This window comes from Urocitellus parryii, unplaced genomic scaffold (assembly GCF_045843805.1).
Source record: "Urocitellus parryii isolate mUroPar1 unplaced genomic scaffold, mUroPar1.hap1 Scaffold_37, whole genome shotgun sequence".
Lineage (NCBI taxonomy): Eukaryota > Metazoa > Chordata > Mammalia > Rodentia > Sciuridae > Urocitellus > Urocitellus parryii.
The window spans coordinates 11926848-11933267 of NW_027553327.1; the positions used below are offsets into that span (position 1 = coordinate 11926848).

Genomic DNA, 6420 nt, shown 5'->3' on the forward strand with positions numbered 1-6420 from the left:
GAAGATGGAATTATGAATATGGCAGCTTTTCTACGGTGCTTTGAAGAAAGGGGGATTAAGACCGACAGGCCTGAGGACTAGTTAAGTAAAGAGAAAAAGAAAATTCTGTTCTCCTTCTGTGAGGTGTGCAACATCCAGCTGAACTCTGCAGCCCAGGCCCAGGTCCATTACAACGGCAAATCCCATCCCAAACTAGTGAAGCAGCTGAGCGATGGGCAGCCCCCGCTTCCAGCCCAGAGCTCGGGGACACTGCTGGTCAGCCCCAGCCCCAACACCAGCACAGGCAGTTCATGCCATACTACTACCCTTCCTGCTCTTGTGCGCACTCCTACTCTGATGATGCAGCCTTCACTGGATATCAAACCATTTATGTCTTTTCCAGTGGATGGTAGTTTGGATATTGGGCTCTTTCCAAATTTTAACACAATGGATCCTGTGCAAAAAGCAGTCATTAACCACACATTTGGAGTATCCATTCCCCCAAAGAAGAAAAAAGTTATTTCTTGTAATGTCTGTCAGCTTCGCTTTAACTCAGATAGCCAGGTCGAGGCCCACTACAAAGGAAGTAAACATGCCATGAAGGTCAAAGCACTAGAGGCAACAAAAATAAACCCAAAATGGTTTCTTCCAAGGACAGCGCAAAGGCTAATCCCAGCTGCTCCATCACTCCAATCACAGGCAACAGCTCTGACAAATCAGAAGATAAAGGAAAGCTGAAAGCCAATAGTTTCAGTCAGCCATCATGCTCTGAAAGTGGCTCATTTCTCCTCAAATCTGGCACAACTGCCCTGCCACCTGGGACAGCCACTTCGCCCTCCAAAAGCACAAATGGAGCACCAGGGTCTGTTGCTGAATCCAAAGAAAAGAAAGCCAAAAAATTGCTTTATTGTTCACTATGCAAAGTGGCTGTGAACTCCCTGTCATAGCTAGAGGCACACAACACAGGATCTAAACACAAGACCATGGTTGAGGCTTGTAATGGAGCTGGTCCAATTAAGTCCTATCCTAGACCTGGATCAAGATTAAAGTTGCAGAATGGCAATAAGGGGTCAGGACTACAGAACAAGACATTTCATTGTGAAATCTGTGATGTTCATGTTAACTCGGAAATTCAACTCAAACAGCACATTTCTAGCCAGAGGCATAAAGACCGAGTTGCAGGGAAGCCACTGAAGCTGAAATACAGCCCTTACAACAAACTCCAGCAGAGCCCAAGCATTTTAACAGCAAAACTTGCATTCCAGAAAGATATGATGAAACCTTTGGCCCCAGCCTTCCTGTCCTCACCCCTGGCAGCAGCAGCGGCTGTGACCTCGGCACTGTCACTGCCACCCCGGCCATCTTCCTCGCTCTTCCAGGCTCCAGCCATCCCTCCAGCTCTCCTGAGGCCAGGGCACGGGCCCATCTGTGCCACTCCGGCCTCCATCCTGTTTGCCCCATACTGACATCTGCAAGCCCCAAGACCAGCCAGGCCAGTAGGAAAGTCGAAAAGCCAAGCCAAAAGGATTTCAGCAACTTGAGCATTTTGTGTAACAGTAAGTATCCCACCTACCCACAAAATGCAGCCTACCACCTGAAACCCCAGCTTCAGTGAAAAACAAATCACTAGATTCAAGAGTGCTTTTATGGACCGATCAAATCATTTTGGAATGTGAGCAGCACAGGTTCCCTCTTCCCTCCCCAACTCGACCCCATTTAATTGGTGTATCTGAGAAATCTGGGTTCTTGAAAATGTACAGTCAGAAAGTAAAGAAAAAGAAAAACAGTCTCTGTTTTCCCATGGGTATAATCTGGCTTAGAACAATATGGAATATTTTCCTGACAGACTTGAAAACTAGGATCTTCCTCAGATGTCTGTAAATAGCTCTGGAATCCAACTGGGCATATTCTAGTGTGAAAGAAAAATAGAACACAAGTGCTTACTTGTGAATACCATCTTACCAACGGATCACGTTTTCTTTTTGGTGTACTCTCGACAGGGATTGTGTACTGTTTTAGACCCAAGTACTGTTGTATCCTGTGTAGTACTAGATTGTATCTCTTGTCTGAATTCAACATCTTTAGTTGCTGTGTAAATGTTAGGAAGCAAAATAGCTTTGAATTTCTCGTTAAGAGAACAAAAGATAATGTATTTTCTTTATTTCATATTTTATTTGGAGATATTTAAACAAAATAGAAAGCCATATAACATAGCTATAATTACTACCTGTTTGCTATTTTTGTCTAACTTATTTTGTAGCTTCCTCACTGGTTTGAGTTGCTAAGCAAATATATACAAACACAAAAAGAGCTTCCTAAATTGTAAATTTTGACACCTCCTGTGCATTCTGCAAGAAGACAATGAATCCATGTATTTCTACGTAATTATCTTCATTTTTAACCTGTTTTCATTTGTAATGATGCTACATAATTTTGTGGCTCCCTAATGCAATAATGTACAGAAGATATAAAATTTATAATTGAACAATTATTCTTTCTGTTCACTGAATATGTTGCAGGTCATCCTCCCATGCCCCCCTTTCGAAGTTGGTATCAACAAGACTAGAATATTTGTGATACAGGGGCAAAAAGTATCATAAAACAATAAAATAGTGAACTCTTTTAGAGTATTGATATCTGCAATCTGTAAATGGTAAAATGTCTGTGTATTTTTTAAATGTACCTTTTCAATAAAAGCATCAAAAATAAATAAAATAAAATAAAATAAAACCACTTGAAAAAAAATAACCACTCATTTTAATGAAACACACACACATACACACACACACACACAAACACACAGAAAAGCAGATGTATTGTCATTTTATAGAACTATAATGGTCATCCCACAACACATACACATATATAACAAAAAGTAGAAAATATTCCTATTATCAAAATAAACTTTTAGTATTTTACATTTTTCACTTCAATCTGGTTTTAACTCTGTGTTCTTAGGGAACACTATTTTTATATTATTTAGACTTCATTATAAAGGAAAAGACCAGAAAATCAACCACACTATGAGGTCTTAAATGTTAGACTTAGGCATTAATTTTGTTTTGTTTATAAGATTATTTTAACTCTACTACATTAAAATTCTGAATAGGGGAAGAGGGATGAGAAAGTAAAAAGAACAATAATCGAACCCCTCATATTTATCAGGGCCTGTTTTTTGTTTTTAATTTTTAGACAAATTGCTTAGGCAATTTTGAGACAAATTTGCTAAACTCTCCAGGCTGACCTCAAACTTTGTAATCCTCCTGCCTCAGCCTCAGAAGTAGCTGGGATTACAGGAATGTGCCACCTTGCCCAGCTCAAGGCCTGCTTTTTATATGCATCATTTTAGTCAATATTCTGAATTGTATTAAAATATAGCCATTATTAGTATTTACCATATGCTAGGCACTATGCAAAGGGATTTACATTTCATCTCTCATATAATCTCACTGTTACTTTGTAGTGTAACTGATATTACCATATTAAAAACAAAATAATCAAGGATGAAAAAAATCTCATTTGCTCAAGGTTTCCAAATCTGGAAAATTAAGTAGAGAGTAAAATAAAGTTTAACTTTGACTAATTACAAATGCTATGTCATTTTTGGCATTAACTTTTAAAGGATATTTCCCTGGAATTCAAGAGACATTTTTGCTGTTATAACTGAGAATGTACATTGAGAGGAAGCTTCTGGGATGCCTATAATGTTGTATGTCATGATTTGAATAGTGGTTATATGGATATGTTGAATTTGTCAAAGTTCATTGGCTTTTTCTGTATATATGCTATATTCAATAAAATAATTTTAGTAATTCATAATTAATATAGAAAATATGAAAAACAGAAAAGCACAAAGTGGGGCAGGGGAAACACTAGTAAGTTCACTACTAAAAAAATGAATAATTTTAGAAGTTGATTCATTTAGGAGGAAATTTGGGAATGCATGTATCTTATTATCTTAAAGCAATTTGAGGCAAAAGAACTACAAGGGCAGTTCTCCTATTTAAAAGTATTTTTTGTTACTAAAAAGAAATATAACCATATATGAAAGATTTTGAACAAGTGAAAATTGCTCCATAATCCCATTTCTACTATAACCACTTTTAATATTTTGGTAAATTGAATGATATTCTCATGACATAAATCATCAACATTATCTTGAGTATAAATAAATTCTTGAAAAGGAAAAAAAGGTAATAAAGTTAAACCACGAATCAAAACAGTGCTTTTTGCATATATATGGTAGTCCAGGTTATCTCAATTTAATTATGTTTCATAGTCTGTTATGAATTGAGTTGAAGGATGAATCAGCACCCGTCTACATTAGAGAAAAACAGCTAATATTCAAACCTGTAAGATTACTTAAACCCCTCAGATTAAAAAAAAAAGTGGTTATTGAATAATTGTCTCCTTGGTACTCTGGTAGATCAAATGAGAAGAGTCAACCTGTTAATTAACAAAAAAATCCCTGAATTAGCAGGCAGGAAATCATTGTGGACAAGAATCAATTTCTTTGGACTTTTGTTATTTGAGTTGTAAATGAGAAAACTGGGTTGTATCTCAAAGGACACTTAGCATCCAAAATAATTTATGACACAGGGAATACACCAGGCCCTGATCAACTTCTTATTGTACTAAAGGATAAATTCACAAAACGGAAACATTCAATAACAGAGAAGCTAGAGCTTGCCATCTTTATTTGCAACTAGACCAGATATAATGTGTTTCCTGTTCTTTGCACAAGTATCCATGGGAAGAGGGGGAGGCCAGAGAGGACAAGGACAGGATGTCCTTCCCTTACATATCACTCATCACCCTATATTTTTACGTTCCCCCTCTCCATGGACATCAGTTCTGATATCCCAAAAGATCATCCTATGTAACAGAGGATTACAAGTAACTTTGTAGGTTGAAGAAATCAGTGCCCAATAATTTCATTTTCAATCCTTAAGTGTTTTTCCTTCCTTTGTCCCTTCGTTGTAGTGAGGTTTTTTAGTAATATAATAATATCAAGGTATTCAGAAAAGAAAAACATTTACAAAACGTCCATTTAAAAGGAATGGACTTGGGTGTGCCTTTGGTAGATTGATAGTGTTGCTAGTATGCAAGTGAAATGTGGAAGAAACTGGGAACCTGACAAGTGAGAAAGGAGAGGTCCCTAGATACCCAAGGGAGATCTGGTCTGGAGCAGACAGGGACTTTGTTCTTTCACATAGTGTAGTTTTTTAATTAATTGTTTTAATTAGCTATGTATGACAATAGGGTGCATTTTGACATATTGAACACATATGGAGGATAACTTCTCATTCCTTTGGCTGTATATGGTGCTGAGTCACACCAGTAGTGTAATCATAAGTTTATATAGGGTAATAATAATGTCAGTGTAGTTTCAAGGCATTGTGTGTGTGTATGTGTGTGTGTGTGTGTGTGTGTGTGTGTGTTTCTGTGTGTATAAAATCTCAATCTCTGATGATAGGAACTCTGAACTGTGTCATCTATCTTTACAGCTCCAGGGCGCGGGATATAACTGACAAATCAAAATATCTGCTCTACTGAATTGAGCAAACATCTCGGGGAGTGGGGGATGATAGGAGAAATGAGACCGAAAAAACATATAGCATGTCTCATTTCCACTCTCCTGCCATGCTACATGTTACTTGATATCTGAAACATTTACAGGATTCACTGCAGGATTACTACAAAGGGAAATGTACTTCAGATGAAAGAGTTTTTCTGGAGACCTCAACAAACTAGAAATGGGAACAAGCCCCAGGAAGCCGCTGTGTTGTCTCAGGGAAGAGATGACCAGAGTTTCCTGTAAATGAAAACTCATCAGGCAACAGGTTTGAGCCCCTCGGGTAAAAAGGCAAGCGCCACGGCGACGACGACACGGAGTGGGCGAGTGGAAGGTCTTGGAGTACCGAGAAACTCCCGACGTAGGGGCTAACGAGAGGACGGAGTGCGGCCGGTGGGAGGACCAACGTCCTGCAGGTGGACAGTACAGCTTGCTTTCAGCTTTTTTATTTTTTAAAACAAAATGATCAGGAAGCTCTAAAAGATGTGCAACTCTGGCTGATATGTTAGCGTGATACTTCCGTGTGTGAGTGTGCGTACAACAGGGAGCGCCCACCATGAACTTCTGCAGCTTCTGCCCCGGGGCGGGCGCGGGGCAAGGCTCCGCGTAGCCCATACGTGGAGGAAACCCGCGCTGGGCGCTTCCAAGGCCCCTGGATGGACATCCGCGGGCGCGGGGCACAGCGCCGCCTAGCCCAGACCTAGAAGAAACCCGGGTGGGGCGCTTCCAAGTCCCCTCGGTGGAGATGGGGCGGAGCAGGACCTCGGCCACGCCCAGCCCAGGCGCAGCCTGCTGGCCTCCCGCGCCCCGCCCCGCGACTACATTTCCCAGCAGGCGCTGGACTGGGGCGCAGCCGCAGTTGACCC

General features: G+C 40.0%; 1 pseudogene; it reads left to right on the forward strand.

Moving 5' to 3' along the window:
• On the forward strand, positions 1–1445 carry LOC144252132 (zinc finger protein 385B pseudogene; annotated as a pseudogene).
• The last annotated feature ends 4975 nt before the right edge of the window (positions 1446–6420 follow it).